Source organism: Penaeus japonicus, unplaced genomic scaffold (assembly GCF_977035675.1).
Source record: "Penaeus japonicus unplaced genomic scaffold, GWHDUDI00000001_assembly GWHDUDI00000029, whole genome shotgun sequence".
NCBI classification, from domain to species: domain Eukaryota; kingdom Metazoa; phylum Arthropoda; class Malacostraca; order Decapoda; family Penaeidae; genus Penaeus; species Penaeus japonicus.
Window position 1 is genome coordinate 30,060,783 of NW_028234431.1, and position 15,000 is coordinate 30,075,782.

The 15,000-nt window shown below is 49.4% G+C and overlaps 1 protein-coding gene across 11 annotated transcripts in view; it reads left to right on the forward strand.

The window, feature by feature from the left end:
* The window catches only part of LOC122256648 (CIN85 and CD2AP related), a 177,788-nt gene that overhangs the window by 29,902 nt on the left and 132,886 nt on the right, over nucleotides 1-15,000 (forward strand). For 2 of the 11 annotated variants that reach the window (XM_086554197.1, XM_086554200.1), the window contains exon 1: nucleotides 11,083-11,136. The exons of 6 other annotated variants lie outside the window; for them this stretch is intronic. The gene's annotated coding sequence lies outside the window, so the exon portion shown is untranslated. Of the gene's footprint in view, nucleotides 1-11,079; nucleotides 11,233-15,000 lie in introns of those variants that run through there. 3 more of the 11 variants (XM_086554214.1, XM_086554204.1, XM_086554198.1) reach the window with 3 other exon arrangements.

Sequence of the window (15,000 nt, forward strand, 5' to 3'; positions counted from 1 at the left end):
AGGTAGGGGGGGTGTTGGAGGGGTGTATTTCTGAGTCGGAAGGGGGGGTAGGGGTGGTGTTGGAGGGGGGTGGTAGGGAGGGAGGTAGGGGTGGTGTTGCGGGGTCTGTGGTTCGGGAAGGTGGGGGGGGTGTTGGAGGGGTGTGGTAGGAAGGGAGGTAGGGGTGGTGTTGGAGGGGTGTGGTAGGGAGGGAGGTAGGGGTGGTGTTGGAGGGGTGTGGTAGGGAGGTAGGGGTGGTGGGGGAGGGGTGTGGTAGGGAGGTAGGGGTGGTGTTGGAGGGGTGTGGTAGGGAGGGAGGTAGGGGTGGTGTTGGAGGGGTGTGGTAGGGGGTAGGTAGGGTGGTGGTTGGAGGGTGTTGGTTGGTCCTCGGGTAGGTAGGGGTGGTGTTGGAGGGGTGTGGTAGGGAGGTAGGGGTGGTGTTGGAGGTGGGTTGTGGTAGGGAGGGGGTGGTGTTGGAGGGGTTTGTGGTAGGGAGGGAGGATGGGGTGGTGGTGTTGGAGGGGTTGTTGATGTGGTACTTGTGGGAGGGAGGGGTATCAGGGGTGTTGGTGTTGGATGGGTGGTGTTTTGTGTGTAGGGAGGTAGGGTGAAGGTGTTGGAGGGGTGTGGTAGGGAGGTAGGGGTGGTGTTGGAGGGGTGTGGTAGGGAGGGAGGTAGGGGTGGTGTTGGAGGGGTGTGGTAGGGAGGGAGGTAGGGGTGGTGTTGGAGGGGTGTGGTAGGGAGGTAGGGGTGGTGTTGGAGGGGTGTGGTAGGGAGGGAGGTAGGGGTGGTGTTGGAGGGGTGTGGTAGGGAGGTAGGGGTGGTGTTGGAGGGGTGTGGTAGGTTTGTTGGATGGGTGGGGAGGGCGGTTTTTGGTTAGGGAGGGATGGGTTGTTGTTGGTAGGGTGTGGGTGTAGGTAGGTAGGGAGGTAGGGGAGGTGGTTTTGGAAGGGGTGTGGTAGGGAGGTAGGGGGGTGGGAGTTGGAGGGGTGTGGTTGGAGGGGTGTTAGGTGTGGGTTTTAGGAAGGTTTTGGTAGGTAGGGAGGTGGAGGGGTGGTGATTGAGGGGTGTGGGTAGGGAGGGAGGGTGTTTGGAAGGGGTTGTGTGGTAGGGCAGGTAGGAAGGTTTGGGCTTGTAGGTTGTGAGCCTGGTGGGGGGGGGGTGGGGGGTGGGGGTGAAGGTGGGTGGTGGGGTGGGGGGATGGAGAGTTGGAGGAGAGAGAGCCAGCTGAGAGGTGTGAGTGTGGCTTTTATCTTTTGTTTTTGTGTGGAAATGGGATATTCTTATCGCTGGCTCCTAGTTGTATCTCGCCTCGGTTTCCCTTTTCCTCCTTTTTTTATATCTCATTTTCTTTATATTATATAATATTTCTATATAAATTTATTATTTCTAAATCATCGTCTCTCTCTCCTCATCCCCTCTCCTCCTCCTCCTCCTCCTCCTCCTCCTCCTCTCCCTCCTCTTCCTCCATCTTACTCACTCTCTCACACTCTATCTTCACATCCTTAATTCTATCTCTTCTTCCTCTCCTATTTGCTCTTACGTCCTGTCCTGCCTACTAAGCAACGGATGCACCGAGCTGCAAGTTGCAAGAGGTCTCTCCCGTTTGTCTCGGGTCTGGCGCAAAGAAGCTTTACGCGAAGCCTGAGAAAATCCCCCAGAATTGATTCCCGGGAGGTGCTCTGTCTACCTGCCCTCCCCCCACCCCTTCTGCTACCTCCTTCCCTCCCTCTGCTTCTCCCCCCCCCCACCCCTTCTGCTACCTCCTTCCCTCCCTCTGCCTCTTCCCCCCCACCCCTTCTGCTACCTCCTTCCCTCCCTTCCCTCCCTTCTGTACCGCTCTTCGCTCCTCTGCCTCTTCCCCCCACCGCTTACTGCTAGCTACTCCTTCTCTTCCCTCTGCCTCTTCCCCCCCCCCCCCCCCCCCCTTCCCAACCTTCCTTCCCTGGCCTTCTGCTACCTCCTTCCCTCCCTCTGCCTCTCCCCCCCCCCCTTCTGTTACCTCCTTCCCTCCCTCTGCCTCTTCCCCCTCCCTTCTTCTTCTCCGTTTCCTCTTCCCCCTCCCTTCTTCTTCTCCGTTTCCTCTTCCCCTCCACGCCCCCGCCCCCCCCTTCTGTTACCTCCTTCCCTCCCTCTGCCTCTTCCCCCTCCCTTCTTCTTCTCCGTTTCCTCTTCCCCCTCCCTTCTTCTTCTCCGTTTCCTCTTCCCCCCACCCCTTCTGCTACCTCCTTCCCTCCCTCTGCCTCTTCCCCCTCCCTTCTTCTTCTCCGTTTCCTCTTTCCCTCCTTTCCTTCTGCTTCCTCCTTCCCTCATTTTTGTCTCCTCACTCCCTCCTTTTTTCTGCCACCTTCCCTTTCCTTTATCCTTCCTCTTCTTTCCCTCCCTTATGACGCCTCCTTCGCTCCTTTCTACCTCTTCCTTCCCTTCTTCTTCCTCCTTTCCTGCCTGTCCCTCCCTCTCTTCTGCTTCCTCCCTCCTTCCTTCCCTCTTCCTCCTCCCTTCTGCTTTCTCTTTCCCTCCCCTCTGCTTCCTTCTTCCCTCCCTCCCTCCCTCCCTCACTCCGTCTCCCCCATTCCTCTCTCCTTCTCCTCTTCCCTCCTCCCCTCTTCCCTCCTTTCTTGCCTTTCCCTCCCTCTCTTCTGCTTCCTCCCTCCTTCCTTCCCTCTTCCTCCTCCCTTCTGCTTTCTCCTTCTCCTCTTCCCTCTTCCCCTCCTTCCCTCCTTCCCTCCCCCCTCCCTCCTCCCCTCTTCCCTCCTTCCCTTTCCTACCTCCCTTCTGCTTTCTCCTTCCCTCCCCTCTGTTTCCTTCTTCCCTCCCTCCCTCCCTCACTCCGTCTCCCCCATTCCTCTCTCCTTCTCCTCTTCCCTCCTCCCCTCCCTCCCTCCTTCCCCCTCCCTTCTGCTTTCTCCTTCCCTCCCCCTCCTTCCCTCCCTCCCTCCCTCTCTCCTTCTCCTCTTCCCTCCTGCCCTCCTTCCCTCCCTCCCTCCCTCCCTCCGTCTCCCCCATTCCTCTCTCCTTCTCCTCTTCCCTCCTTCCCTCTTCCCCCTCCCTTCTGCTTCCTCCTTCCCCGCCGGTAGACACAACACCTGCCGAGACAGGGAGGTTGCTCGAGGGGTTAAAGAGGTCTCGTTGGTATGTAGTAGGGGGGATGGGGAGGAGAGGGGGGAGAGGGGAAGGGGGGAGACAGGCGGTTTGGAAACGTGGAGAGAACGATGCTCGTGTCTGTTCTTTTCTAGGAGGCGATTGTGTGAGTGTGTGTGTGCGTGTGTGTGTGTGTGTGTGTGTGTGTGTGTGTGTGTGTGTGTGTGTGTGTGTGTGTGTGTGTGTGCGCGCGCGCGTGCGTGCGCTATTAAATTTTGTTCTTTATCCGTGTCTGTTTTGTTTTGTTTTAAAGTGTCTTATTGTTAATTTTTCTCCAATTCCGCTTTCATCATTGTGTTTCTTGGTACCTGCTGGCCTGGCCCTCGTATGCCCATATTCCTATCGTCCCCCCACTTCCCCCCCTTCCCCCCTTCCCCCCCATCCCTACGCCCCACCGTGGCACGCTGGCGGCGCAGCGCCCGGGTGATACACGCGTGATAATGGCACAATCGCCTGCTTCGGGTGGTGGGTGGGGTCTTCTCCTTCTTCCGCACTCTCCATCCATTCCTCATCCTCCCCTCCTTCTCCCTACCGCCTCCATTCCCGCGTTCGCCCCTCCTTCCTCCCTCCGTCCTAGTTCTCTCCCCCCCATCCTCTTACCCCCTCTCCCTCCCTCCTCTCCCCCCCCTTCTCCTTCCCCCTCTCCTCCCTTCCTCCCTCCCCTTCTCCTCCTCTCTTCCCATCTCCCTCTCCTCCCCTCTTCTCACTCTCTTCCTCCGCCTCCCCGCCTCGTATCTCGTCCTCCCTCTGCCATTCTTCTCCCTCGCCTCCCCTCTCTCCCCCTCCCCCCTCTTCCCCTCCTCCCCCCCCTCTTCCCCTCCCTCCCCCTCTCCCCCCCCCTTTCCCCCCTTCCCCCCCCTTTTTCCCTCGCCCTCCTGCCCACCCCCTCCTCTATCTCCTCTCTCCCTCTTGTCGCCAGCCGTGTGACGTGGCGGATCTTTGTTATCGTTTCCGGCACCTCCGTGATTCGCTCGTGCGCCGTAGTTTGTCGTCACGGTCGCACGTGTGGGCGTGGGTGTGTGTGTGGGTGTGGGTGTGGGCGTGGGTATGGGCGTGTGCGTGGGCGTGATGGGAGAGGGAGGAGCAGGGACGAGAGAGAGAGGGCAGAGGAAGACGTAGGGAGGGCGCGTGTAGCAACAACTCCCCTTCGACTTAAGGTCACGCGCGCTGCGGGAAAGGCCGGTGTCGGTCGGGGCTGCACTCTTTGCATCGTTTTCCGTCGGCCGCGCGGCATGGGGCGAGGGTGTAAGTGTGTGTGTGTGTGTGCGTGCATACGTGTGTGTGTGTGTGTGTGTGTGTGTGTGTGTGTGTGTGTGTGTGTGTGTGTGTGTGTGTGTGTGTGTGTGTGTGTGTGTGTGTGTGTGTGTGTGGAGACATGTATGCATAAACCTAGGCATGTGAGTGTGTCTCCCCCAATGCACTCTCCACCTAAGATCTCGTAGGTGTCGCATACAGAATGGTGTAGGTGGGCGGCGGCGTTGCGGCTCATCCGGTTGCGTCACGCCCGCCGCTGCCCAAGCATTTCCCCGCGGCGCCCAAACTCTGTCGGGCCAGGTTAACCTCTCTCCTCTCCCCCTCCTCTCCCCCTCCTCTCCCCCTCCTCTCGGCCCGGCTAGGCTAGGCCAGGCCAGGCGCTGCTCTGGTCAGCTGTTGGCCCGAGAGAGGAGGGATGATGCTGTTCTGGGCTGAGGCGGGTTTGTTTTGGCGGTCAAGGGCTGTTGTTGTTGTTCTTGTTGTTGTTCTTTTTCTTCTTCTTCTTCTTCTTCTTCTTCTTCTTCTTCTTCTTCTTCTTCTTCTTCTTCTTCTTCTTCTTCTTTTTTTCTTCTTCTTCTTCTTCTTCTTCTTCTTCTTCTTTTTCTTCTTTTTCTTCTTCTTCTTCTTCTTCTTCGTTGTTGTTCGTTGTTCGTTGTGCTAGTTGTTATAAGTATGCTTTGTTATTGCCATTCGTATTGTTGGAGAATTTAGTAGTAGTTGTAGTAGTAGTAATAGTAGTGAGTCAGTAATTGCAAATGGCTCACCTTCTACAAACACTATCATTTTCTATGAATTATTCTTAAGCGGGTTGATCACATCCATTAAATCGTACCAATATATCTATCTTTTCCATCCCCAGGTGAGTGCCCGAGGTCAAAGGTGAAGTTGCAAGTGCCGCCCAGCAGTACATGGCGGTGAGCTCTCCTTCCCTTTATCTGGACTAATGCACGATCATGTGTCTAGTGACTTGCACTTCTATGCGCATTTGTTTGTTTATGTGTTTATGCCATTATCATTGTTGGTGTTGTTTTGTTCTTAGTAGTAGTAGTATTGAAGTTGTTGTTGTTATTATTATTATTATTTGTTATTTTTTAATATTATTGTGATTATTGTTATTATTATTATTTGTTATTTATTTAATATTATTATTATTGTTATTATTATTATTATTATTATTATTATCATTATTATAAGTATTATTATTATTATTAAATTATTATTTAATAATGTTATTATTGTTATTGTGTGTGTGTTGTCTTTGAGGTCATTATTATTAACATTACCTATTGTTATTATTATTAGTAGCAGTAGTAATTATTATTGTAATTATTTTACCACTCGCTTTTATTGTCTCTTCTTATCACTATTTTCGTGGAGGGGGACCCTGGAACCCTACACTGACTGCTCTTCTCCGGAAGCTGGGTTTTATCTCGTTATCATGACTCACATGGGCAGCGCTGTGACGTCATGACCCGTGCGCTGTGACGTCATGACCCGGGCGCTGTGTCTTTTTTTTATGAGCTACGGAGCGCCGCTGATTCTGTATGGAGTTGATTGTGGAAGGGATAGATAAGAGCGGGTAGATGGATGGAATGGAAGAGGCTGCTGAGGAAGCGGATGTGATAAGGAGATTATTTTTTAGTTTATGATTGTTGTGAGAGAAGAGGGATGTATGTCTTCTTTTTTTTCTTTTTTTTTTTCTTTTCTTTTTTTAATCGAGACGGATGCTAGTTCTTTTTTTTCTTCTTCTTCTTTTTGTTGTTGTTGTTGTTGTTGTTGTTGTTAGTGTTCTTGTTGTTGTTAAGCTGAACTTCGTCTGTGTCGATGCCTCGCTGACTCGGCATCTCCCGACTTGAAGTAAAACCTTACAAGGGTTTTGCTTGGTTTCACGACGACCTGTGGAAGGAAGGTCCGCTGAGAGAGTCGTGCATATTTCCAAGACTCGGAAGGTTGTCTCGTGCATCTCGAAAGTCGTAACGTTACTGTGGTCGTCCTTGACTTGACGTTGGAGGACGACCTTGGCCGGAATTGGAGAGGTGTGAGGATTTTGTAAGTGGATGAAAAGTCGTAAATATCGCTAGTCGTTATCAGCGAGTATCAGCTTTGATTTGTAGGTTTTATCAATGTTTATCTGCCTTTTTGTTGTTTTTTTTTGTTTCTGTTATCTAGATTTGCATTTTGATCCTGCGTGTTTTTTTTCCATAAGGAATTAAAGTATGATGCAAAATGTGTCGCACGGTGTAATGATGTAGTGTTAGAATTAGAAGTGTTTGTCCTATAAATCTAATACGTTTTCTCTGTATGGACACAGAGACGAACCAAAGAAAACGGTATGAGACTTAGGGGAAACATCTTCAGATTTTACTTTTTTTTATGTGTTATCATGCATTCTGTTCTTACATACTTATGATGTAGTTATGTTTGTGATAAGATTTATCTGTATATACATTCAAAGCTTGTGTGTACATACAAGTTGAAAAGAGAAACCGCTTGCACTGACCAAAACGGTCAAGAGTTGACCTATTCTGACTCGCACAATACCTTTATGAACCCGAAAAGAAAGGAGTCGGAAAAAAAACTAAAATTCCACACTTTTATGCGAAACTTCCGGGTTGCGTGAGTTTATTTGTTTTATTTTGTTTTATCCAGTCCATTCGTCTCACGTGAACTATTACGAGAGGAATTGCCCTTCGCGTTTTGAATACTGACTTCGGACTTTTTTTTTTTTTTTTTTTTTTTTTTTTTTTTCCGATTGAGTCACGCAGTCGAGGAGAGATGGTGTTCGTTTAGTCTGAATGTCGGAGTTGGTTTCCTGTGTTGGTAGGCGGTTGTGTGTGTGTGTGTGTGTGTGTGTGTGTGTGTGAGTGAGTGATTTCTTAAGGCTTTTACTGGGGGGGGGGTCCTTCCTGTGTGTTGGTTGGTTGTGTGTGGGGGTGGGTGGGGGTGTTTGTTTGTTTGTTTGTTTGTTTGTTTGTCCTTTCCTATGTTTTTTTGGAGGGTGGGGCGATTCCCTGTACGTCTAGACGGGCTATTATATAAAAACGTTGTGTAAATGAATGACCATAATGATGCTATTATATAAGTTCCAGCCGCTAAATAGATAGACAGTCACATAAATAGACAACCTTGTTTTGTGTATACCGATCACGGTCTTAGCAGAAAACGTACTGATGAAATATACATTAGAACTGTGACTAACTTCTTGCTCTGTGGAAATACTCACGCCCATTGCAATCATGATGAATACAAATATGAAAGTTTCCCGCCCGAAATAGCAGCCGAGGCATTGTTACTATTTACCGGACCATTGCAGCTCTTGACTTGTAACCGGGTATTGCAGATGACTGGCTAAATTATTACTGTTTTTTTTTATTAGAATGTATGTGTGTTTGTGTGTGTGTGTGTGTGTGTGTGTGTGTGTGTTTGTTTGTGTGTGTGTGTGTTTGTTTGTTTGTGTGTGTGTATGTTTGTGTGTTTGTGTGTATATGTTTGTGTGTTTGTGTGTGTGTGTGTTTGCGTTTGTGTATGTTTGTTTGTGTTTGTGTGTGTGTGTTTGTGTGTGTGTGTTTGTGTGTGTGTGTATGTGTATGTGTGTGTGTGTGTGTGTGAGATATAAACTTTCAACTCGTGCGGTCATTTGAGAAGTATGTTCATGTGTTTAATGACTGAGATTGCTTTAGGCGATCGCGTTTCTTGTCACACTGAAATTCCCTCCAGTTTCAAAAGTGGTTCGAGTCAAAGAACAAAACACCTTAAAAAAACTTTTTTCCTTTCTTTATTTTATGAAACGAGAACAAAAGAAAAGAAAAGAATAGAAAGCAGAAAAACTTGTACACGAAAAATCGGATTCGTATTCTCTCGTGTGACAAGTGAGATTTTTTCCTTTCTTTCTCTCTCTCTCACTCTCTCTCTCTCTCTCTCTCTCTCTCTCTCTCTCTCTCTCTCTCTCTCTCTCTCTCTCTCTCTCTCTCTCTCTCTCTCTCTCTCTCTCTCTCTCTTTCTCCTTTTTTTCTCACTCACTTACTCTCTCCATCCTTCCCTCTCCCCTTCCTCCCTCCCTCTCTCCCTCTCCCCTTCCTCTCTCCCTCCCTCTCCCCCCCTCTCTCTCTCTCTCTCTTTCTCATTCTATCTCTTTCTCTCTCTTTTCCTTTCACATAAGAGTGACGGAAGGAAATTTGAACGATGAAATGAGATATTGCATATCAGAAAAAGATGACCGGTCATTTGCAGAGCCGATCGGTGATGAGTGTATTTTGAAAAGAAAAAAAAAACCGTGAAAGTTTGTTTAAAGGGAGGAGAAAAAAAAAACGTTATATGATTGGGGAAGAAAATAGCAGAGGTGAATATGATTGTTCTTTGAGGAATTTACGATTTTTGAAAAATAATAGTAATGATGATAATGATAATGATGATGATGATGATGATAAACACGTGAAAAGAGAGAGGAAATATCATTGTAATGTTAATGGCAATTGAATGATTGTAATGATGATAATGATTATAATGTTAATAATGATGATGATAATAATAAACACGTGAAAAGGGAGAGGAAATATTTGGTTCTGTTGGCTTTGTCTTCTTCCGAGACGAGAGTAAAAAGCATATTGTGTTGGGTTGCTTCATTTCCTTATTTCTGTTGATGGTTATTGATTTACAGACCGGCAAACGCTGGACTGCTCGTTTGGGGTTGTGTGGTCTCTGAAGTCACCATCGAAATAAACTGCAAATGAGGAGGGATCGGCCGAAGGCACTCAATCTCTCTCTCTCTGTCTGTCTTTTTCTCTTTGTTTCTTTTCCCCTCTCTTTCTCTCTCTCTCTCTATCCCTCTCTCCCTCACTCACTCTTTTCCTCCCTCACTCTCGCTCTCCCTTTCTCTCTCTCTCTCTCTCTCTCTCTATCGCTCTCTCGCTCTCCCTCCCTCCCGCCCTCCCGCCCCCCAATAATTGCGGTTTGTCGTGTCCATTGTCGTCTCTTCCATCTCTCTTTTGTTTCTCCTCCCCCTCGTTTTCCCTCTTCCTTCCTCTCTTTCCCTATCCTACCTTCCTCCTTCCCCACTTTCCCCTACTTCTTTCCCTCCTCTTTACTCTCCTTCTTCGCTCCCCTCTCCATCTCTCTTTCCCCACCCCTTCCCCCTTTCCCTCCCCTTTCTCCCCCCTTTCAATCCCTTCTTCCTCCCCTTTCCCCCTTCTCTTTCCTCCTTTCCCTCCCCCTCTCCCTCCTCTCTCTTTACCCCCTTTTCCTCCATTCCCTTTCCCCCTCCTTTCCCTCCCATCTTTTCTCCCTTCCCCCCCCCTTTCCCTTCCATCTTTTCTCCCTTTTTCCCTCCCCTCTTTTTCCCCCCGCTCCCCTTACTCCCCCCCTTACCCTCCCTTCCCCGTCCCCCTCCTCGCGTTGATCGTTGTCGCAATAACTCAATCAGTGGTCGATAACCTTACTCCCAGATATCGATTTGCAGGTACAGTCGAGCGCCCCCGCCCCGCCCCGCCCCGGCGCCTTCACTTCACCCGGGTTGTTGTTGTTGTTTTCTTCCGTTCGTTGCGGGGGTCCAGAGTGTCAACATTGCCACGTGGCTTGCAAGACGTCTTTCCCCGGTTTGCCAAAGGGCGGTGGGTCGTGGAGAAGGGCGAGGGAACGAACGGGTGTCGGTTTTGAGCGCTCGGGCGTACGGGCGGAATGTCGCTTCTTGAGGAACCGCTAATGTCTCAATGATGAAAGAATCGTGTGGGTGGTGAGGGAGGGAGGGAGGGAGGGTGAGGGGAGGGGGAGGGGGGAGGGGGAGAAGAGGTCGTAAGTCTCCGTGCAGGCGACGTCGTTTTTGTTGTTGTTGTTGTTGTTGTTTTTTTGTGAACCGGCACCTGTTTTCCTATTTCTAGTTGCCAGTTTGCCGTTTCTGCCCTGATATTTAGCTAGCGATGTACGTACGAACCGAGGAAGGAGACAATTGATGAAGGTCGAGGGTGAGCGTAGGGCTAGCGAAGGGAAGGAGGGAGAGGGGAGCGGGGAGAGGACGAGGGGAGAACGGCCGGGACTTTCCCCTCGCTCACCCAGTTCGCCCCTCTCTCCTCCCCTCCCCCCTCCGCTCCCCTCGTAAGTCCCCTCCCGTCCCAACATTCAGCCTCGGATGGTAAGGCTTGGTGCCGGTCGGAGCGCCGTCGAAGAAGCATATCGTGAGGTCTTGGGAGATGGCTTTTCTTTAAGCGGACTTTATGCGCAATGTTTACGGTGTTCCATTCATGACGACGAGTTGCATGAGCGAGCGGTGCCGCGTGCAGTGCGTGGGGAGGGGAGGGGAGGGGAGGGGAAGGGAGGGGGTGGTAGTGCGTGACTCAGTCGGGACAGGGAGGCGGGTGGGGAATGGGGTAATGGGAGGGGAGGGTGGGGGGTCAGTTTCCAACACCGCTACCACTTCGGATCATCAGCATACAAGGGGGTCGTTCTAAAGAAGAGGCATGCAAGAAGGAAACCCTGGTGGTCGGGGGCCCGTGGTCGTCGCGGCGTCGAGGTGGTGCTCTGAAAACACGCCCCCCTTCGCAGCGCCCCCTCCCCCCCACCCCCCACCCCACCCTCTCCCCGCTTCTTTCCCTTTCCCTCGCCTGCCCCCAGCCCCAGCCCCAGCCCCAGCCCCCCCCCTCCGACCCGCGGCCGCTGGTTCTCTCTCTCCCTCCGCGCGCGTACACACACACACATACACACTCACTCTCTCACTCACATAGGCTCCCGGTGCCCGAGGAGCCACAGCAGCTCCCCGCCGCGTGCGTGTGGGTGTGTTCGCGTGCGAGTGTAGGCCTGCTTGTGTGTGACCAGATACGTGAAGTGCGAGGTAGTGCCGGTGTTATCGGGTTATAGTGACTGAAATAAGTATGTGATAAGGATGATGCAATACACTCCAGCGTTTCTGTTTGGGTGTGTGTGTATGTGCGCGCGCGCGTGTAGTACATGTGCGCTCCACTGTTGATGTAAAACACAGCATTACACTGTAGCATCTCAAGATTGAACTTTGTGATATGTGCCAGTGTGTCTTTAAAATGCAATACAAAATTTGATTTAAATCTAGTTTAGAATGAAGGAAAAAGTTTTCTTTGAATTGATAAACTTGCTTTTTTTTAAAATAGTTTATACTTCGGCGGTGATATGGATATATATTTTTGAACTCCGATTGAAACATCTTGTACTGTGAGTGTTAGTATGTGTTTAGAAACCTGTGTGATAGCGAATGTAATGGAAAGAGGTCGCTCGAATGTAATTCTATGTTCAAAGTGAACGTGAGTGAACATCGAGTGTGGATTTCGTCCCGGATGTGACTGACCATTTTTTAGTGTGTAATGTTATGTAATCTTGAAATTGTGGTTGATTAATTTTTGTTGGTTTCACCAAGAAAGCGTCAAACATAGAGAGATAAAAGATACAAGCAATGATAACAGTAATTGGAAAGATTACTATTCTTATCATATATTTCGTTCAGTGGTTTGAAAGTGCTCTTGTGACTTCAATATGTTTAGTGTGTGTGTGTGTGTGAATTGTTACTTTTTATCATTTTGATAAGAATTATATAGATTCTGATGAACTTGAAAGAAAAAACAGAAGCATTACAACAATAGAATCAAGCTGAAATCCCCCCCCCCCCAACAAACAAACAAACAAACAAACAAAAATCCCGAAAAGAATTGCACGGAAAATTGATCAATCCCCCGACCCCCCCCCCCCTAAACCAAAAGAGCATATAGAACTTGATGAACAGATGTGAACAAGCCAACAGTACTTCCTAGTGTACCTCCCGGTGCCGGATGTACCTCCGCGTCCGTGTCCCCGCCGCCCGCAAATAATCACATGGACGTCCGTAGCGAAACGCCCATCGTACAGGGTGTGGGCGGGAGTCTTTAATCGCCCATAGGCTGGTTCCGAGGGTCATTCTGCGGGCGCGCTTCGTCGCATCAACGTGGCCTTGCGTTCATCCGCCCGTCAGTCTGTCCATCCATCCGCCGGGCCGCTCGTGTGTCACACAGTGCCAGTGCCAGTGCCACGCCACACTCACGCTACGCCACGCCACACTCACGTCACGCCACTCTCAGCGTCACGAAGGTTGTGGTGACCTGTGGTGACCTGACCTGTAGTGATGAAAGGCAGAACGCGCTTCCGTGGTGACTTATAATTTGAAGGGAAAAACAAAAACACGCAATACACCAAAAATGAGTTTATAAAATGAGGAAACATCTATTTTACTGGTCTGGTTTGATGTTGGTTTTCATTTAGTGTTTCCGAAAGTTTTTTTTTTTTTTTTTTTTTTTTTTTTTTTTTTTTTTTTGTGGTGTGTGTGTGTGTGTGTGTAATGATGAATCGCTGTCGATCATTTTTTTATCATATTGTTTTTTTCTGGTGTATATATTATTGATCATTTTATTATTATCATTGTTTTCACTGTTATTATGATGATTATTGACATCATTATTCCGGTAAACATTACACGTGTTATATTACTTATTACGATAGTACCAATAACAATAGTGATCATCTTCTTTAATCATCATCATAATCATGATCATCATAATCAATCATCATCATTATTATCAATCATCATTATTATTATCAATCATCATTATTATTGCTACGTTTTCATTGTCATCATAACTATAACCATTATTTCGAAGCATGTGACGATGATTGCAAGCAGGAAACACTGAAGGCATTACTTGGCGACAACAGGTGCTTGCAGGAAGGATATGCAAGAGGAAGGAAGTTGCACATTTGCATGTTTATGTGGTGCAGGAATATATGTATGTGGTCTTGTGTTTGGTATTTTGTTACGTGTGGTATGCAAAGCTAATGTGCACTTATACGGAGCGTTCATATGCGTTGATACTGAGACACATACACGCGCGCGCACACACGCACTCTCTCTCTCTCTCTCTCTCTCTGTATCTCTCTCTCCCTCTCTCTCTCCCTCTCCCTCTCTCTGTTCCCCCCTCTCCCCTCCTCTCTTTCTCTCTCTCTCTCTCTCTCTCTCTCCTCTCTCCCCCCCCCTCTCTCCCCCTCCCTCTCTCCCCCCCTCCCTCTCTCCCTCCCCCCCCCCCTCTCTCCTCCCTCTCCCCCTCCCTCTCTCTCTCTCCTCTCTCTCCCTCCCTCCCTCCCCCCTCCCTCTCTCTCTCTTCCCTCCCTCTCTCCCTCCCCCACCTCCCTCTCTCTCTCTCTCCTCCCTCTCTCCCTCTATCTCTCTCTCTCTCCTCTCTCTCCTCTCCCTCCCTCTCTCTCTCTCTCTCTCTATGTCCTCTCCCTCTCCTCCTCCTCCCTCTCTCCTCTCTCCTCTCTCTCTCCTCTCTCTCTCTCTCTCCTCTCCACCATCTCTCTCTCTCTCTCTCTCTCGTCTCTCTCTCTCTCTCTCTCTCTCTCTCTCTCTCTCTCTCTCTCTCTCCCTCTCCCTCCCTCCCTCCCTCTCCCTCTCTCCCTCCCTCTCCCTCCCTCTCACGCACACTTACAAACCTGCAACATCCGACCCCCGTTAGAAAAATGGCCATGCGGCGGGGTTCACTTTCCGAGCTCTGCTGTCATGTGATGCCCGGCTCATGACCTCATGACGTGAGACCCCGAGTCAGCGGATCCTTAAGACATGTCCTGGAGGAAGGGACAGGGACTTAGGACCTCGCAGGTTGCAAGTTGCACTTTGCGAGTTGCCTCACGAGATGGGGGGGTTAATCTCTCTCTCTCCCCCTCTGAGGAACTCTCGCTCTCTGTTTGGGCGGCCTTGGTGTCAGTCTGTCTCTCTTGCTGATGTCTCGCTAAACTCTTTCTGCTTTCTCGATACGCTGTCTCTTTCTCTGTCCCAGCTCTTATGATGTATATTTTTTGTATATTTCTAAGTACTCCCTCTCTATCTCCCTTTCTCATTCTCTCTCTCTTTCTGATTTTTTTTTGTCTATTTTTGATTCTGTCTCTCTATCTCACTATCTCTATCTATCTATCTCTCTATCTCGCTATCTCACTATCTCTATCTATCTATCTCTCTATCTCTCTATCTCACTATCTCTATCTATCTGTCTCTCTATTTCTCTATCTCTCTATCTATCTCTGTCTCTCTTTCCCCCCACTCTCTCTTGCATCCTTTCACTCCCTCCCCCTTTCTTACTCCCTCATTCTCCCTCCTTCTTTCTCACTCTCTCTCAATCTCACTCTCACTCTTTCCCTCCTTCTTCCTCATGTGTCGTCGTAAGCATATCGGAACATATCGTAAATACAAGAGACTTGCATTGATTTAATAAATATGCTGTTTTGTTTTTACTTCGTTTTGACAGCTGCTTATGTCTTCTGTGTCATGACTGGCAGCAAGTATCAAGAGAGAGAGAGAGAGAGAGAGAGAGAGAGAGAGAGAGAGAGAGAGAGAGAGAGAGAGAGAGAGAGAGAGAGAGAAAGCGAGAGAACGCCTGAAAGGATCAACAAAGAGAGAGAAAGAGAGAGAGAGAGAGAGAGAGAGAGAGAGAGAGAGAGAGAGAGAGAGAGAGAGAGAGAGAGAGAGAGAGAGAGAGAGAACGCCTGAAAGGATCAACAAAGAGAGAGAAAGAGTGAGAGAGTGAGAGGGGGGAAATTGCCAACGGAAGGAAAAGAGGCGATTATCATTTTATTTTTAGACGATGTGGC